Genomic DNA, 18,015 nt, shown 5'->3' on the forward strand with positions numbered 1-18,015 from the left:
TTCCAGGATCCCAGAAGATGCCCTAATCCAGGTGCTCTAGTCCCTTACAAAAAATAGTCATCCTTCTATATACTTTAAAAATGTATTCAAAATGTGTGCATGCATGCACGTGCAGTTGCCCATGGAGGTCAGAAGCAGGTATTGGGTCCCCTGGAGCTGGAGTTACAGGTGATTGGGAGCCACTGGTGTGGGCACTGGGGACCAAACTTGGGTCCTCTGGAAGAGCAGTATATGTTCTTAACCACGGAGCCATCCGGCCAGCCCTTCCCACACAGACTTTAAGTAAGCTCTAGGTTAGAATCCCTAACACCATGTAAATGCTGTGTAAACAGTTGTTACACTGTATTGTTTAGGAAGCAAAGACAAGAAAAATATCTGTACATGTTGAATACAGATGCAGTTTTATTTCTGAATATCTTTTGCCTTCAATGGCTAAAATTCCCAGATGCAAATGTCAGTTAATGTGGGTTCATGGAGTAGGAGCTGGTGGGGAGATCTTCAAAAGCTGCCTCATCGGGTAACACTGCCATGGGGTCTGACTGCCACACCCTGAGGACAACACACCAATATAGAAAACCACCGTGTGTGTGTGTGTGTGTGTGTGTGTGTGTGTGTGTGTGTGAGAGAGAGAGAGAGAGAGAGAGAGAGAGAGAGAGAAGGAGATAAATATATATATCCCTTGCTGGATTTCTTCCTAAGTCTTTTTCTATGGCTACCTGGCTTTGTGCACCTGCTCTTGCTGCTAGCTTGGTACCATTGCCCCTGTCTCAAGCTGGAGCTGCCCTTCCAGGAACGCTGTTGTCTGCCCTAGTCCATCATGAAGATGCCCCAAAGAGGGCCATGCAAAGAGGGAAGCCATTGTTGGGTGTGGCAGTCAGACCCCATGGCGGTGTACCCCAACGTGGCTGCCTTTGAAGATCTCCCCACCAGCTCCCACTCCACGCATCCACGTTAACAGTCAGCTGTGGGCAATTCCTCCACCTTATGCCCACCCTGTGCTTGAGAGTGCAGTGCCCGCTGCAGCTTCTCCAGCCCTTTCACGGTCTCCTTTGAGAACTCACGGCTGTAAACAAACGTACCCTAATGCCCTCTGCTAAATCCTTTATCCCTACCATACTTGCAATGCAGTTTTCCGGTGGAAAACACAAGTAGCTCACGGAAGCTGATCCTTAAGAATAAGAATGTGCGGCACCCAGCTTTAGTCCCAGCATTAGGCAGGCAGAGGCAGGCAGATCTCTGAGTTCGAGGCCAGCCTTGTCTGCAGAGCGAGTTCCAGGACAGCCAGGGCTGCACAGACAAACCTTGTCTTGAACTCTCCACCTTCACACACACACACACACACATACACACACACATACACACACACACACACACTCACACACACATACACACACACACTCACTCACACACATACACACACATACACACACATACACACACACATACACACACATACACACACACACATACACACACACACACACACACACATACACACACACACTCGAGACTGTGACATTCTTTTCCTAATGTTAGAATTAAGGGCCTTTGTGACACTATGGCTATGTCATAACCTACAACACAAATGGGCCGGATATGTGCCTAAATTCTTCTGTTCAGTCACCTGAAGACAGGTACTTATGGAAAGAAAGGCTAGTGGTCGGCTGGCCACCAAGGTAGACAAGACATTCCAGAAGAAACAGGCTGCCTGAGGACCTTGGGGTTAGCTACAGACTTCTACCCATACTGACTGACTTGGGGAAAGGGCACAGTGAGCTCAGACTTAGTTCCCAGCTCAAGGCCTCCAAGAAAAGAAAGAGCTTTGGTAACTAGCCAGAAATTACTCTCGAATTCAAGGTCACAGAATTCACTGATTTAAACCAAGTCCCCATCACCCTGGATCAGCAGGACTGATAGAACAGCCAATAGCTTTTGGAAGGCTCATTGAAGATACCAGCTGAGTGACAAGTCTTTGTAGGGTTGGGATATTAGGGGGCAGAGTGGGGCGCATGCGCTCAGTCCATGCAGGTTATGGTCTCCCACAGCCAGGAAATCCAGGCAGGGAGACGTGGCTCATATCGCTACAACCTTTAATGGAAACAAGAGACTTCTTTACGTCCTTGTCACTCTGGGCTCTCAGGAACAAAAACCTTGATTCCCAAGGAAAGACCACTGCCAGCAATGGACACGCCAGAGGATCCACGGAACTAGAAGCCATCTGGCCAGTCTTGGCTCCTTCCACTGAACTAAGAAGCAAAGAAAGAGATTCATGTACTCACCAAAGCCGTTTAGCCCTGAGTGCCAAGAGAAGTTGTTGCATATGGACCAGTGGTTCTCAGCTTTCCTAATGCGTCTATCCTTTAAAACAGCTCCTCATGTGGTGACCCCAACCATAAAATTAATTTGTTGCTATTTCACAACTGCTATGTTGTGAATCGTAATGTAAATACCTGCTATGCAGATCCCTAGAGGGGTTGCTACCCACAGGTTGAGAACCACTGTTCTAGACCCTATGGGCAATATGGAGTCTTCCTGGGACTAGAAAGATTTCTGTGGGATGCCTTTTAGTATTTCCAGGCCCTGTGGTACAAGTTCATGAGAAAACAGCGCCCTGTCGAACAACACATAGGACTTGCGTGCAGACTGAGCAGCCTTGTCAAGCAGAAATCCGTAACCAGAAATGATTAAAAAGGGAGGGGAGAGAGAGGGACTGTGGGAAGATCTTAGCCATCCCAGCAGCAGCACAGACTCCCTGCAATAGGTGTTCCCCTAGGAGGCAGCAGGTGCCTCTGAGTGATGTTTTACCAGTGTTCAAATGACAAAAGCCAGTCAAGCCATCATTTCCCAGGCTTCCTTCCGAGGGTGGCACAGCATCTATCTCTGCCCTGTTGACACAGCCCTGTGCTCAGCGGTCTTGCTGCCAGCCTGCGTGGCATCTTCCCGCAAATCAAAATAAGGACTCCCCCAGGGCAAGTTTTAGGTGAGTATCTTAAATATATTATTGCTTCCTTCTTAATAACAGTCGTTTTGGATAAAATGGGGAAGTTTTTCAATCGTGAGAGAACACTTGAAATTCACAGAACAAGCTCTGCACTGAAGATTTGCGTGCCGTGTGCATATATCAAACCAGAATGGGGAGGCATGAGGGGTCTTGCACAGTAGCTCAGGCTGGCCTGGAACTCAGAGCTAGTCTCCTGCCTCTGCCTCAAGAGTCCTGGGATAATAGCCATGAGTCACTTTACACAGCTTTATGGTCATAAACAAAATAGAAAAATGTAATTTTTATTCATAGCTATTTGAAACACGCTGTAGTTACTTGTTATAAAATATTTAAATGCCATGTATAGGACCACCCTTGTGGCTATTCCAAGGGGCATCTGCTTACACACCTTTTATCTCTAGCTCTTTCAGAGGCGGCGAGGGGCAATCATGATGGTTCATGGCTACCTCACTTCTGCCCACAGCTCTTGCCTTCTGCCCTGAGGGCTTCTTGCTGTGGTCAGGTGAGACATTCTAAGGAGCTTGCAAACTTCAAAGGACCAGAGAATTAACCTCTGGTCAGCCAGCAGCCTTTCGCTGATGGAGGACTGACCCCTGTGAGAAACTGTCCTCCTGCCCTGAAGGGTACAGAGTACAGCTGCCCGGAAGGTCCCAGAAAGATAGGATGCGGGGGCCCAGAGAAATGGCCACCTACAGCTCTATTCTTTCCTCTTTCTGCTCTCGGGGGCTGCTTTCTCAAAATGAACCACCAACCAACAAGCCCACATTTCTCCTTTTTAGGAAAACTGAGGCTAAGACATGCAATACACTTTCAAATTATAGTAAAAAACCAACTAATCAGTAGGGTGTGGTGGCTCATATCTGTAATCCTAGCAGTCAAGAGGTGGAGGCAGGAGGTTTCAGAGTTCAAGGTCAGGCTCAGCTAAAGGCAGAGTTCAAAACCAACCTGGGTTTTATAAGACATTATTTCAGAAAAATCAAAAGCAAAGAAACAAAAGTTATTATTATTCTAATGCCCACTTGCATAAATATCTTTTTTCCCCTTGAAATGGTGGCTAGATTTGACAGAGCACAAATTGTCAGTAATCTTAAATGAGCTTTAACCTTAAAGAAAGAGGGGGGAAGAAGAAGAAGAAGAAGAAGAAGAAGAAGAAGAAGAAGAAGAAGAAGAAGAAGAAGAAGAAGAAGAAGAAGAAGAAGAAGAAGAAGAAGAAGAAGAAGAAGAAGAAGAAGAAGAGAAGAGAGAGAGAGAGAGAGAAAGAAGAAAGAAAGAAAGAAAGAAAGAAAGAAAGAAAGAAAGAAAGAAAGAAAGAACAGAAACAACTATGTTCCCTCCTGGCAGCCAATATGGGCAAAGTTAAATACTCTGGAAGCTAGGAGAAAGTGTTCAGAAACATATTTGGTGAGCCACAATGCTAAGTGTTCGCAGGAGCATTTAGGAAATAGTTTAAGATTTTAATGCCTCACAGGTCAGTGCCCATCAATGGCACAGTGACCGATTTCAGTGGTGAGATTTCCACATGGCTTCAAGCAGAAATCTGTAGTTCAAGTTCATCGTCATTCTTCAGGTGACACATGCCACTTAGGAGAGTCAGTGCTTCTCACACTGTGAACTGCTCTCCTGAAATAGTGTCGTAGCCAGTATTTCCCAGGAAAACGTTGATCTAGGGACTAGGGATGTCACTCCATCCAGTGCTTACCCGGTGCTTACCCAGCATCAAGGCATGGATTCAATCTCCAATATCAAATAAACCCAGCCAAGGAGCACAAGCCAGCAGATGGGGTGTGTGTGTGTGTGTGTGTGCAGGAGCAGGAGAACAGAAGCCAGCGGGAGGGGGGGGTGCAGGAGCAGGAGAACAGAAGCCAGCAGATGGGGGGGGTGCAGGAGCAGGAGAACAGAAGCCAGCGGGAGGGGGGGGTGCAGGAGCAGGAGAACAGAAGCCAGCAGGTGGGGGGGGGGGTGCAGGAGCAGGAGAACAGAAGCCAGCAGGTGGGGGGGTGCAGGAGCAGGAGAACAGAAGCCAGCAGGGGGGGGTGCAGGAGCAGGAGAACAGAAGCCAGCAGGTGGGGGGGTGCAGGAGCAGGAGAACAGAAGCCAGCAGATGGGGGGGGTGCAGGAGCAGGAGAACAGAAGCCAGCAGATGGGGGGGGTGCAGGAGCAGGAGAACAGAAGCCAGCAGGGGGGGGTGCAGGAGCAGGAGAACAGAAGCCAGCAGGTGGGGGGGGTGCAGGAGCAGGAGAACAGAAGCCAGCAGGTGGGGGGGTGCAGGAGCAGGAGAACAGAAGCCAGCAGGTGGGGGGGGGGGTGCAGGAGCAGGAGAACAGAAGCCAGCAGGTGGGGGGGTGCAGGAGCAGGAGAACAGAAGCCAGCAGATGGGGGGGGGGTGCAGGAGCAGGAGAACAGAAGCCAGCAGGGGGGGTGCAGGAGCAGGAGAACAGAAGCCAGCAGGTGGGGGGGGTGCAGGAGCAGGAGAACAGAAGCCAGCAGGTGGGGGGGGTGCAGGAGCAGGGGAACAGAAGCCAGCAGGTGGTGGTGGGGTGCAGGAGCAGGAGAACAGAAGCCAGCAGGTGGGGGGGGGTGCAGGAGCAGGAGAACAGAAGCCAGCAGGTGGTGGGGGCAGGAGCAGGAGAATAGAAGCCAGCAGGTGGGGGGCAGGAGCAGGAGAACAGAAGCCAGCAGGTGGGGGGGGGTGCAGGAGCAGGAGAACAGAAGCCAGCAGGTGGGGGGGGTGCAGGAGCAGGAGAACAGAAGCCAGCAGGTGGGGGGGGGTGCAGGAGCAGGAGAACAGAAGCCAGCAGGTGTGGGGGGGTGCAGGAGCAGGAGAACAGAAGCCAGCAGATGGGGGGGGTGCAGGAGCAGGAGAACAGAAGCCAGCAGGGGGGGTGCAGGAGCAGGAGAACAGAAGCCAGCAGGTGGGGGGGGGTGCAGGAGCAGGAGAACAGAAGCCAGCAGGTGGTGGGGGGGTGCAGGAGCAGGAGAACAGAAGCCAGCAGGTGGGGGGGGTGCAGGAGCAGGAGAACAGAAGCCAGCAGGTGGGGGGGGGTGCAGGAGCAGGAGAACAGAAGCCAGCAGGTGGGGGGGGTGCAGGAGCAGGAGAACAGAAGCCAGCAGGTGGGGGGGTGCAGGAGCAGGAGAACAGAAGCCAGCAGGTGTGGGGGGGTGCAGGAGCAGGAGAACAGAAGCCAGCAGGTGGGGGGGGTGCAGGAGCAGGAGAACAGAAGCCAGCAGGTGTGGGGGGGTGCAGGAGCAGGAAAACAGAAGCCAGCAGGTGGTGGGGGGTGCAGGAGCAGGAGAACAGAAGCCAGCAGGTGGGGGGGGTGCAGGAGCAGGAGAACAGAAGCCAGCAGGTGGGGGGGGGGGTGCAGGAGCAGGAGAACAGAAGCCAGCAGATGGGGGGGGTGCAGGAGCAGGAGAACAGAAGCCAGCAGGGGGGGTGCAGGAGCAGGAGAACAGAAGCCAGCAGGTGGGGGGGGTGCAGGAGCAGGAGAACAGAAGCCAGCAGGTGGGGGGGGGTGCAGGAGCAGGAGAACAGAAGCCAGCAGGTGGTGGGGGGGTGCAGGAGCAGGAGAACAGAAGCCAGCAGGTGGGGGGGGTGCAGGAGCAGGAGAACAGAAGCCAGCAGGTGGGGGGGGGTGCAGGAGCAGGAGAACAGAAGCCAGCAGGTGGGGGGGGTGCAGGAGCAGGAGAACAGAAGCCAGCAGGTGGGGGGGTGCAGGAGCAGGAGAACAGAAGCCAGCAGGTGTGGGGGGGTGCAGGAGCAGGAGAACAGAAGCCAGCAGGTGGGGGGGGTGCAGGAGCAGGAGAACAGAAGCCAGCAGGTGTGGGGGGGTGCAGGAGCAGGAAAACAGAAGCCAGCAGGTGGTGGGGGGGTGCAGGAGCAGGAGAACAGAAGCCAGCAGGTGGTGGGGGGGTGCAGGAGCAGGAGAACAGAAGCCAGCAGATGGGGGGGGGTGCAGGAGCAGGAGAACAGAAGCCAGCAGGTGGGGGGGGGTGCAGGAGCAGGAGAACAGAAGCCAGCAGGTGTGGGGGGGTGCAGGAGCAGGAGAACAGAAGCCAGCAGATGGGGGGGGTGCAGGAGCAGGAGAACAGAAGCCAGCAGGTGGTGGGGGGTGCAGGAGAACAGAAGCCAGCAGGTGGTGGGGGGGTGCAGGAGCAGGAGAACAGAAGCCAGCAGGTGGGGGGGGGTGCAGGAGCAGGAGAACAGAAGCCAGCAGGTGGGGGGCAGGAGCAGGAGAACAGAAGCCAGCAGGTGGTGGGGGGGGTGCAGGAGCAGGAGAACAGAAGCCAGCAGGTGTGGGGGGTGCAGGAGCAGGAGAACAGAAGCCAGCAGGGGGGGTGCAGGAGCAGGAGAACAGAAGTCAGCAGGTGGGGGGGGTGCAGGAGCAGGAGAACAGAAGCCAGCAGGTGGGGGGGTGCAGGAGCAGGAGAACAGAAGCCAGCAGGTGGGGGGGTGCAGGAGCAGGGGAACAGAAGCCAGCAGGTGGGGGGGGTGCAGGAGCAGGAGAACAGAAGCCAGCAGGTGGTGGGGGGTGCAGGAGCAGGAGAACAGAAGCCAGCAGGTGGGGGGCAGGGGCAGGAGAATAGAAGCCAGCAGGTGGGGGGGGTGCAGGAGCAGGAGAACAGAAGCCAGCAGGTGGGGTGCAGGAGCAGGAGAACAGAAGCCAGCAGGTGGGGGGGGTGCAGGAGCAGGAGAACAGAAGCCAGCAGGTGGTGGGGGGTGCAGGAGCAGGAGAACAGAAGCCAGCAGGTGGGGGGCAGGAGCAGGAGAATAGAAGCCAGCAGGTGTGGGGGGTGCAGGAGCAGAAGAACAGAAGCCAGCAGGTGGTGGGGGGTGCAGGAGCAGGAGAACAGAAGCCAGCAGGTGGGGGGCAGGAGCAGGAGAACAGAAGCCAGCAGGTGTGGGGGGGTGCAGGAGCAGGAGAACAGAAGCCAGCAGGTGGGGGGCAGGAGCAGGAGAACAGAAGCCAGCAGGTGTGGGGGGGTGCAGGAGCAGGAGAATAGAAGCCAGCAGGGGGGGTGCAGGAGCAGGAGAATAGAAGCCAGCAGGTGGGGGGGGGGTGCAGGAGCAGGAGAACAGAAGCCAGCAGGTGGGGGGGTGCAGGAGCAGGGGAACAGAAGCCAGCAGGTGGGGGGGGTGCAGGAGCAGGGGAGCAGAACCCAGCAAGTGGGGGCAGGAGCAGACCTTCGTAGTCATTTTTTACCTACATAAGGAGTTCAAGGCCAGTCTGGACTATATGAGATCATCTCTTAGGAAGAAATGAAGAGTTGGCTGGAGAGATGGTTCAGAGGTTAAGAGCACTTGCTGCTCTTGTAGAGGACCTGAGTTGAGTTCCCAGCCCCCACACTGGATGGCTCTCAGCCTGTAGCTCCCATTCTAAGGGATCTGACTTCTTCTTCTCCCCACCGTGGGCACTTGCACATGTATACAAACCCACATATAGGTACATACCCCTTTGCATAAATAATAAAATAAATACTTCTTTAAAAGAAGGAAAAAGAAGCAGAGAGGGGAAGGTGTTGTTGAATTTTTCTTTGGGTTACCAGCTCCCAAATAATTACATGGAGACTTATTATTAATTACAAAATCTTGGCCTTAGCTTAGGCTTGTCCCACTAGCTCTTATAGCTTATGGCAAACCATATTTTTACTAATCTACATTCTACCACATTGCTTTTACCTCTCTCCCATTCTGTGTGTCTGACTCATCCCATGTATCCGTGGTGTCTCTCCCAGTGCCTAGATCATCTATTTCTACTTCTTTCTCCCTGGAGGTCCTGTCTATACCTCCTGCCTCGCTACTGACTGGTCAGCTCTTTATTAGAACAATCATAGCAATATCTCTTCACACAGTGTACAGCTGTCCCACAATAGGAAGGAGAGAGGGACAGAAAGAAGGACAAGAACAAAAAGAAATTGACTTTGAATTTTACATAAGTTATAATTGTGCGGATACAGAGCAAAAGACTTTAAAGTAGCTTTTTGAGCCAGGCAGTAGTGGCGCACATGCCTTTAATCCCAGCACATGGGAGGCAGAGGCAGGGGGATCTCTGAGTTTAAAGCCAGCCTGGTCTGTGGAGTGTCTTCCAGGACAACCAGAGCTACACAGAGAAACCCAATCACAAAAATAAAAAATAAAAAACAAAACAAAAGGTAGCTTCTGGTTTTAATATGTGTTTATATGTCCTTATTTAGAGATATTGACATCAGTTTCTTCTATTTGTTTGGCATCAAGAATATATTTTTATTAATCATCATTAATTTTTCTTCAAATAAGTTTTAATTCCTTTGGTGTTTTGAAGATGTTTTTATTTTTTTAAGATATTTTGGACAGTGACTTTGGTCCCTCTATTTTTTTTGTACTTATTATACCAGTTTTTTAACTCTCTTTTTAATTTACCTTTTTTACGTGGGGAGGAGGTGAGCACGTGCCATGTCACACATGTGTGGACCAAGGGACAGCCCACAGAATCTGTTACTTCTTCCATCATGGGGATTTCAGGAATTGAACCCTGGTCATCAAGATTAAAACCACAAGGGCCCTCAGCTACCGAGTAGTCTCGCTGCCAACATGCTACAGCATTTGTGTAAAATGTGTCAAATTAGTACAAAGAAAACCACCTTAAAAGGGTTTTGTTTGTTTGTTCGTTTCTTTTTCTTTCTTTTTTTGGGAGAGTGGGGGGCGGGGGTTGAGACAAGGTTTCTCTGTGTAGCTTTGGAGGCTGTTCTGGAACCAGCTCTTATAGCCCTGGCTGGCATTGAACTCACAGAGATCGCCTGCCTCTGCCTCCTGAATACTGGGATTAAAGGCACGTGCCACCACCACCCAGCTGAAAATGGATTTGTTGAGAGTGTGTCTGAGAATCGCATTCTCCAATCAATATGTCCATTAGCTAGAGCTCTCAATTATAAAATTTATCCCTCTATCAAAAATGCAAATGAGACAATATGAGCAACGCTGTAGAAAAAGGCGCTTTACTCCCAGCTGCCAGGAAACTGCCCCCACACATAAATCAGCATCTTTAGAGTAAGAAGAAATTGTAGGAAGAAACATTTTCATGCTCTTAAAACAAGAAATCAATTGCAGAGCAAACGGTGCCCTAACACATGACCCTGTTCCACACGGTGGCCCAAGCGCTCACGGGGCAGCCTGCATGCTAAGCCTGCTTGGTTCTGGCCTCTGCACTGCCTTTCCAGCCTCTGTTCTCCTGCTTCTGTTCCCTATACAAGCACATCCTACACAGCTCTTTGCTTGTCCCGGGTCCTCTGCTGTGCCTGGTGTCCCTCCCCGCCCCACCCGACCCAGTGACAATCTAACCATAGAGAGGTCCTGCTCTCCCACTTCCAAAACACTGTTAACATGTCAGTTGGACCTGTCCCCACACCCAGACCATAAACTCTACTAGATGAAGGCAATGAAGCTGCTCCACCTCGGCTTCCTGAGACTGGCACCCAGCTTGTAGCGAGAGAACAGGTAATCACAACGTTTTCCAGGGGTGGCACTGGCTGAGATTGTTCTAAAGTCAGGGCCAATTCTTTGGGGACTGTTGATGGGAAGGGGAGGTCACAGCCCTGCCTGGGGAGCATATGAAGAATGAGCTTTCTCCATCAGCTTTCCCTCCAGGGAGCTCTTCGGAGGGCACCATGACCTTTAACCACTGCCTTAGCAATGCAGCATTTATTGGATACCCTGAGACAAACCAGATACAGACGGTGCCCCAGGGACTCCAGTCTGGTGAGAAAAGCACATGTGGACTTGTGATGACAGCCCAATGTAGGTAATAAAAGTGTCCTGAAGAGTGCAGGGGAATCGGGGGATTTTCTAGAAGAAATCGGCTCATGCGGCTTTGGAGATGCAAGGGGCCCAGCGCTATTGCTGGCATCTTGGAAATCCAACAAAAAAGCTGGTGTGCGGTTTCAAGCCCCATCTGAAGGCCTAGGAGCCAGGAGAGCCTATGTCTGAAGGCAGGAGAAGTCCAGCGTCCCAAAGGCAGCCAAGAAGAAAGGAGAAACAATGTTTCTTACTCAGTCTTTTGCTCTAATGGCGACTTCTCCAGATCAGCAAAGTCCCACCAACATTCACCTCCTTAGTCTACTGATTCCAGTTTCACCTCCTCCAGAAGCACCCTCATAGACACATTCAGAAACAATGCCACTCTGTGGGCACTGCACATAGAATGAGCCATCCAAAAGGGTTAGGTGGGACTCCATGTGAGACAGCAGCGCCTGAAGCTGAAAAGTGTCTGGAAGGAGAAAGTTTCAGAATCGAATTCCAGAGAGAGAAGAGAGCATGCACAAAGGCATGGAGCTGGGAAAGACTGGCATTTCAAAGAGCACTGCAGGACTTGGTAAAAGGAACAGGGACATTGACAGATAAGAGAGTAGGGCATAAAGAGATACGGGCCAAATCGTGATGCCTAAATTTACACTTTATCTTGAAATCGATAGGAATGTCAGTCAGCTTTCTGCTGAAGTGATAAGGAACCCAAGAAAACCAACTTTGATAAAGGAAAGGTTCCTTTTGGCTCACAGTTTCAGAGGGGTCAGCCCATGGTCGCTTGGCTCCATTTCTTGGGAATGTAGCCAGGCAGAACATCATGGTGAAGTCTGTGTAGTGGAATAGAACCCTGCACCCCAGGCTGAAGACTATTTGTACACTGTATGGAGATGTGTTGCTGTGATTGGCTTAGTAAAAAGCTGAACAGCCAATAGCTAGGCAGGAGAGAATAGACGGGATTTCCGGGGAGAGAGAGGAAGAGAAGGAAAAATTTAGGCACAAGGATATCGCCAGCAGACTTGGAGCAAGTCTTAGCTGTGTTAAGAAGAGGTACCCAAGCCATGAGGCAGAGCATAGATTTAAAAGAGTTTGGGTTAATTAAATTATAAGAGCTAGTTGGGAAAAAGCCTAATCTAAAGCCAAGCTTTCATGATTAATTATAAGTCTTAGGGTCATTATTTGCCGGCTGGCAGTCCAAAGATAGTCCAACAAGAAAGTTTACTACATCAGGGCTACCAGAAAGTAAAAGAAAGAAAGACTGGGGTCCCTTCAAGGACGTGCCCCAACTACCGAGCCTGCTAGGCCCCACTTACAAAAGAGTTTATCATCACCCAATAGCACCATTAGGGACTACACTTTCTGCACACAAGGCTTTAGGAAAGAAACATTTATCATCTGAACTAGAACAGGAGCCCTAATACAGGGTGTGAGCAGCATGGCCAGTGTGGGGGTTTTAGGAAGAACTTTATGCCTGGGAGACTGAGCCATATGGGACCCCAAGGGGCCATGAAAGGTAGAAAAGACAGATATGCCACCCAGAGATTTGCCTAAAGTAGAATCTCCAATTCCATGGATCAAGAATGAATCCAGATTTCTGCATTTCAAACTACCTACCACCAGTGCTCTCAGGTGAAAACCCATACAAGATCAAACCCTTTTCCCCAGACCCTGCCTGTCCCATCCCTTTCCCATACACAGAGAAATCAGGAGACTTTATGTGGCAGCAGGTTGCTGGTTTATGGATGGTGGGCCATAGGCACACGACTGATGTAGAAGCATCTCTTGGCCTTGATATTTGCAGGAAAGGAATGGGTTTGTTCCAGAAGGTACCCACCCTGAGCCCAGAGCACTGTGCCCACTCTAGGAACAATGAGAAATCAAGATGCACCCTGAGTCAGAGAACAGGAACGGGACAGGACCAGATTCAGGGGGTTCCCAATGACTGAGGGATCTGGGCCACCAGCTGGAAATTAACAGGCTCAGTGTCTCATGAGACTTCATCACCTTCAAGTGTCTGAGGAGAGATGGTACCCAGGGATCAGGTTAAGACTAACCAGTGGGGTGATGTCACAACAGGAGCCATCTTGCTTCATTGTTAAATACATAGATAGTAGCAGTCACAGATGCTAAAATAAAAGACACGCTCCCTGGGATGATAGGGAACAACTTGTCATTGGTGATGCCTGAGCCTGTTTTAAAAAATAAGTGCCTAAATGAAACGGACCATGAGTCCTTAGGGTCCTTATCCATTCGCCCATCTCAAGAGGTCCTCATCATTGCAGTAAGCTCAACGGCCTGCAGGCCCCTCAATTCCAGAGCCAACCCGACTGTTAGTCTGTAGAAACAACCAAGTCCTGATAGAAGTTCTACATCGCTCGTTTATATCTTTCTACGCTTTCCAGGCTGTACCACACTTCCGAGAAATGCTCCTCCTTGGACTTCGCCCCATTGCCTTGGAAATAACTCCTTTCCTCTCTGGACTGCAGTATAGGAAGCACCACATCCAGCTGACTCAGGCCCAAATATAACAGGTACATATCCATGCAGGCTAAGGACCATCGCTTTCTGATAATCCCAGGGCCTAAAGTATAGGAGGGGAATTCATGAGTCGGCCTGGTGTCCTAGTCACTGCTCCATTGCTGTGAAGAAACACCATGACTAAGATCACTCTTATAAAAGGAAGCATTTAATTGGAAACTCACTTTCCGTTTCAGAGGTTTAGTACATTAGCATCATGGCAGGGAGCATGGCAGCAGGCATAGCAGGCATGATGCTGCAGAAGTAGCTGAGAGCTACATCGTGATCCTCAGGCAGAATGAGAGATTGGACCTGGCATGAACTTTTGAAATCTCAAAGCCCACCCCCTATGACACACTTCCTCCAACAAGACCATACCTCTTGATCCTGCTAATCTTTTCAAATAATGTCATTCCCTGGTGACTAAGTTTTTGAAAATATGAGCTCATGGGAGCCATTGTTATTCAAGCCATCAAGCTTGGGCTCAGCATGGTAACTGGGACCTTTGAACTAAACTGAGTTGGATTAAATTCACAACTGCTTATGGCATGTGGTGGCAGGCAGAGTGTTAGCGCCAGGTGAACGTTATAAACTACTTGTTCCTAGGGTCTTGTTATGTCTTCCTTCCCTACCCCATGGTCAGTTTCTGCTGAAAGAGCAAGAAGCAGTTGAAATTTTTTTTCCTGCTCTTCATGGAAAATGCTATCTCCATTTCTCATCTGTCTTGAAAAAATTGTAACCCTCCTAAAAGCTCCAAGCTGCTTAGCCTCCATTTGCCTGCCGACCCAGTGATTTTCCTCCATGTACCACGAAATGAATAGACCCTATCCTTAAGGTTAGAATCTGCTAAGTCCCCCACAGGCTCAGGAGTTTGAAGACTTGGTACCCAGTTGGTGATGCTCTTTTGGGGAGGTTGCAGAACCTGTCTGGTAAAGGTGGCTCCCCAAGGACTGGCCTCAGAGTGTTGCAGCTCAGGCCTGCTTCTGGACAGCTGCCAAGATGAGACCAGCTGTCTCAGGCTCCCATACCTTGCTGACCGTGGTGGATGGTCTCCTCGGAAATGAGCGCCCAGTAAACCCCGCCTCCCTTACGCTGCATGAGAAGAATAATTGGTACAGGGAAGTAGTGGGAACGTTGGGAAAAGGGGCTAGCTGGAGGAAAGGACACTGCATATGTCTCTTAGAGGACACCTTGCCCTGACTCCTTCCTGGTTCTCTTAGCTCTCTATCCACTCTGAAGACGCCTCCTCTGCTGCACACTCTTGCCACGGTTGATTCTCTGCCCGAGCTGCCATGAACACCATGAAACCAAGAAACAACTCAATCATCCTCCTTAAAGTCCTTCACTCGGGCAACTATGTCACAGCTCCAGAAGAGGAGCTAATACCTCCCAAGCCCCCCGAACGAGTCCCCCCATATTAGCCCCTGGGCACATCATGCCCCAATATTTTCCCAGAAATTTTGAGTTTGTCCTAGACTCTCAATTTGTTTGTTGTTAATTATTTATTTATTTTTGTTTTATGTGAATTGGTATTTTGTCTGCATGTATGTCTGTGTGAAGGTGTTGGGTCTCCTGGAACTGGAGTTATAAACAGCAGCAAGCTGCCATACGGGTGCTGGGAATTGAACCCCGGTCTTTTGGAAGAGAAGTTGCTTTTAACCACAGAACCATCTCTCCAATCCTAGCTGTCTCTCCAGCCCTGAATTTCTCAACTTCTTAAACCCTAGGCAGACTCTTGAGAGGGCAAAATAATAAATGATTCCAGAGTTTATTATTTTTACATCAGTAATAAACTCCACTTTGCCAGCTTAGAATAATAATTTGAAAAAGATACAGTGTGGAATCGATCTGAAAGTGCACATTTCAGCAGCGCATACAAATATCTGCTGAAATTGCCGGATTATAAATTCTGCACTCATCATAATTTTTGCTGGTTTTTTTTTTCAAAAAGCAGTAGGCGCATCTGTCAGGTTGGCTGCAGGTGGGACAACCTGGATCATCCTGTGTCACATAGGACAGCCAGCGTCAGCCTGGAGGATGCACAGGGTCTGTAGCAAGGACTGAGGCTTGGGAGGTCTGGGGGCTCCTCATCCTTTGGGGTAACAGGGCCCCTAGCTCCCCCATCTGCTTTAGTGCTTCAGAATAAACACCCCTGAGCTTCAGGGTTCCATAGATGAGACCCTGCAATGTGCTCTTAAGCTTTTGTATGTATCTATGTGCATGTATGGACATGTTTATGTGCATGCATTTCTGTAGTCCAGATGTCAACCTCCAGTGTTATCCCTCAGAGTACGTCCATCTGGGTTTTTGAGGCAAGTTGGGACCTGGGGCTTTCTGCTGAAGCCAGGTTAGCTGGCCAGTGAGCCCCAGGATCTGCCTGTCTGCACCTTCCTGGCACTGGGATGAAAAGCACACAGCCAGATTTTGTTATGTGTGTTTTAGGGATGGGATTCAGATCCCCATGCTTGCACAGCCAAGATCTGACCCACTAAACTATCTTCTCAACCTTCACAATAGACATTTATAAGTCTCTGCCTTTTAGGCTGATCCTGAGGTTGTTACATCCCCTTGTCCCAGACACAAATGGCAAGGTAAGGCAGGAGTACAGAGTAGACATGAGGATATGCCATCAACCCTTCAGCCCAGGGAGGGTGGGTAAACTCTCCTGTATAGTGTTCAGACTCACCTAGAAAACACACCTCTGGACTTGTCTGTGAGGTGCTTCCAGGGAGTTGTCACTGAGGAGGGAAGGTTCACCCACATGTGGCTGGCACCATCTGTAACGGTAAGAGTAAGATGTTGCAAGTAAAATGCTGCAGATGCCCAAGTGGCTGCAGCGAGCAGCGGGCCACAAGACCACACCGCAGGTCCCTGAAGTGGTGGCAGGCAGTGGGCAGCTGGTCCCAAGAGCAGCCAATCCCAGGCAGGGGCAGTGCAGTTCCCCACGTGGCTGCAGTGGGCCATGAGGGGCAGGGAGTCCCAGGCAGGGAGTCACGTGGTGGGTGAGAGACCTCAACAGGGCAGCCAGTCCCACATGGAGAGACAGACAGATGGGCACGCCATGAGACCACATAGCAGGTCTTCGAAGGTCCTGGGCAGGGAGCCACGCAGCAGGCAAGAAACACAGACATGGATAGGCACACCATGCAGAGTGAGGTTGGATATTTATTTAGTGGGTTGTGGAGGGGAAAGGAAAGAAGGGGAGAAGAGAAGTGAGAGAGGCAGAGAGACAGAAACAGAGAGGGGGAAGGGAGAAGTGGGGAGAAGGGAGAGATAGAAGCTGCCTCTTTGAGAGAGAGACGGAAGGGACTCAGGCTGGAAGCTGAAGATCAGCTTGCCTTGGAAGACAGGGGAGGGAGTGGGCGTGGCTTGTCTCTTAAAGGGACAGGACAGACCATTACACCATCCCACAGGCAGGAAATTAAAAGGACAAACAGCTGAGCACCAGATCCCGCTGAGTCCTGATCGCCCCTGGTGTGAGCAAGAGTGCCTTCCCCCACTAAGAGCCTAAGCGTGCCTTCCCCACTATGAGCCTAAATAAACCCTTCCTCCCCAGAGTTTCTCACCAGGTGGTCACAGCATCAAGAAAAGTCATCAGTGCACCTCCCTTCCACCCTGAAGCACACAGGCACTCAAAACAACAGCGTTAGCCACCTTCATGGACACACTATCCACTGAACATTACGTCCAATCGGATCCAGCTCTTCTAACGCACATACCTACAGGCACACACAGCTTTCTTCTCTGTTAGGCCTGCCTGGATCTGCATCCAGTCACTGGAACTCAAAACCACTCTTGAGAGAGAGAAAGCAATTTGAAAAGTCACAGGAAGCGACACAGATGGCCTGTAAAGCAAATGCTCCCGGTGCTGTGGAGAAAAGGGGGCTGGGTGTGAAGGAGCACCCTGACTGTCACCCTGCATGAGATGAGCCAATGCGGGAGAGATTCATTGGACACAGGCTCGTGGTTAGCACCACCGAGGCTGCCTGCCACAAGCCGAGGTTTTCTGTCCTACCATTTCTGAGTTCTTGTTCTCTTAGTCAACACCTCGTGACCTGCCTCTTCTCCTTCAAATTCCCTAATGTCTCTGCCTTCTCTGAGGCCTGCTTAAAAAGACACTATCATCCTTCATTCATTTTTTTTAACCAGCTGTTTCTGAAAACCAGTCTGCTGAGCATGTGTGCTGCTTTAGTAACCAGGACAGGCTTCACTCTGTCAGAGAGGGCCATGCCACCTCTCCCATCTTTGACTTCTCCCACAGCACCCCTCTTTCATGACCCTGTGGTCCTTGACCTTTGGGGACCTTCACATCCCTCTGTCTAATCCTTCCCCCCCAGATTACAGTTCCCCATGACTGAGTCTCAGCCTTCCTCTAAAGTAATTGTTCTCAACCTTCCTAATATTGCAGCCCCTTAATACAGTTCCTCATGTTGTGGTGACCCCCCAACCATAAAATTATTTTCACTGCTATAGGACCCAGCCATGACAAACTCACCAGAGGCCTGAGTCTCAGTAGTTTACCCTGAGACAATACCTAGTTCCGAGAAAGACCACAAACTGAGACTACCTAGGAACAGACCATCCAAAGGAAATTCCTGACCTTCCAACCATTGTAGATAGGGTCACCTGCCAGCACACACCCATCGCTTTTCACCAGGACACTACTAGGCAAATGTCAAGATTGAACCTGTCACCCCAAACCTTGCTAATGTAATTTTTCTGG

The 18,015-nt window shown here is 50.5% G+C and overlaps 1 long non-coding RNA gene across 1 annotated transcript; it reads right to left on the minus strand.

The window, feature by feature from the left end:
- Window positions 1-2,231: 2,231 nt before the first annotated feature.
- Window positions 2,232-16,361, minus strand: LOC142847358 (uncharacterized). The gene is made up of 3 exons (XR_012910153.1): window positions 16,304-16,361; window positions 15,979-16,069; window positions 2,232-2,246 (listed from the first exon to the last, which is right to left on the minus strand). It is a non-coding gene; the product is annotated as an uncharacterized LOC142847358 (long non-coding RNA).
- Window positions 16,362-18,015: the final 1,654 nt, after the last annotated feature.

This window comes from Microtus pennsylvanicus, chromosome 3 (assembly GCF_037038515.1).
Source record: "Microtus pennsylvanicus isolate mMicPen1 chromosome 3, mMicPen1.hap1, whole genome shotgun sequence".
Classification (NCBI taxonomy): Eukaryota; Metazoa; Chordata; class Mammalia; order Rodentia; family Cricetidae; genus Microtus; species Microtus pennsylvanicus.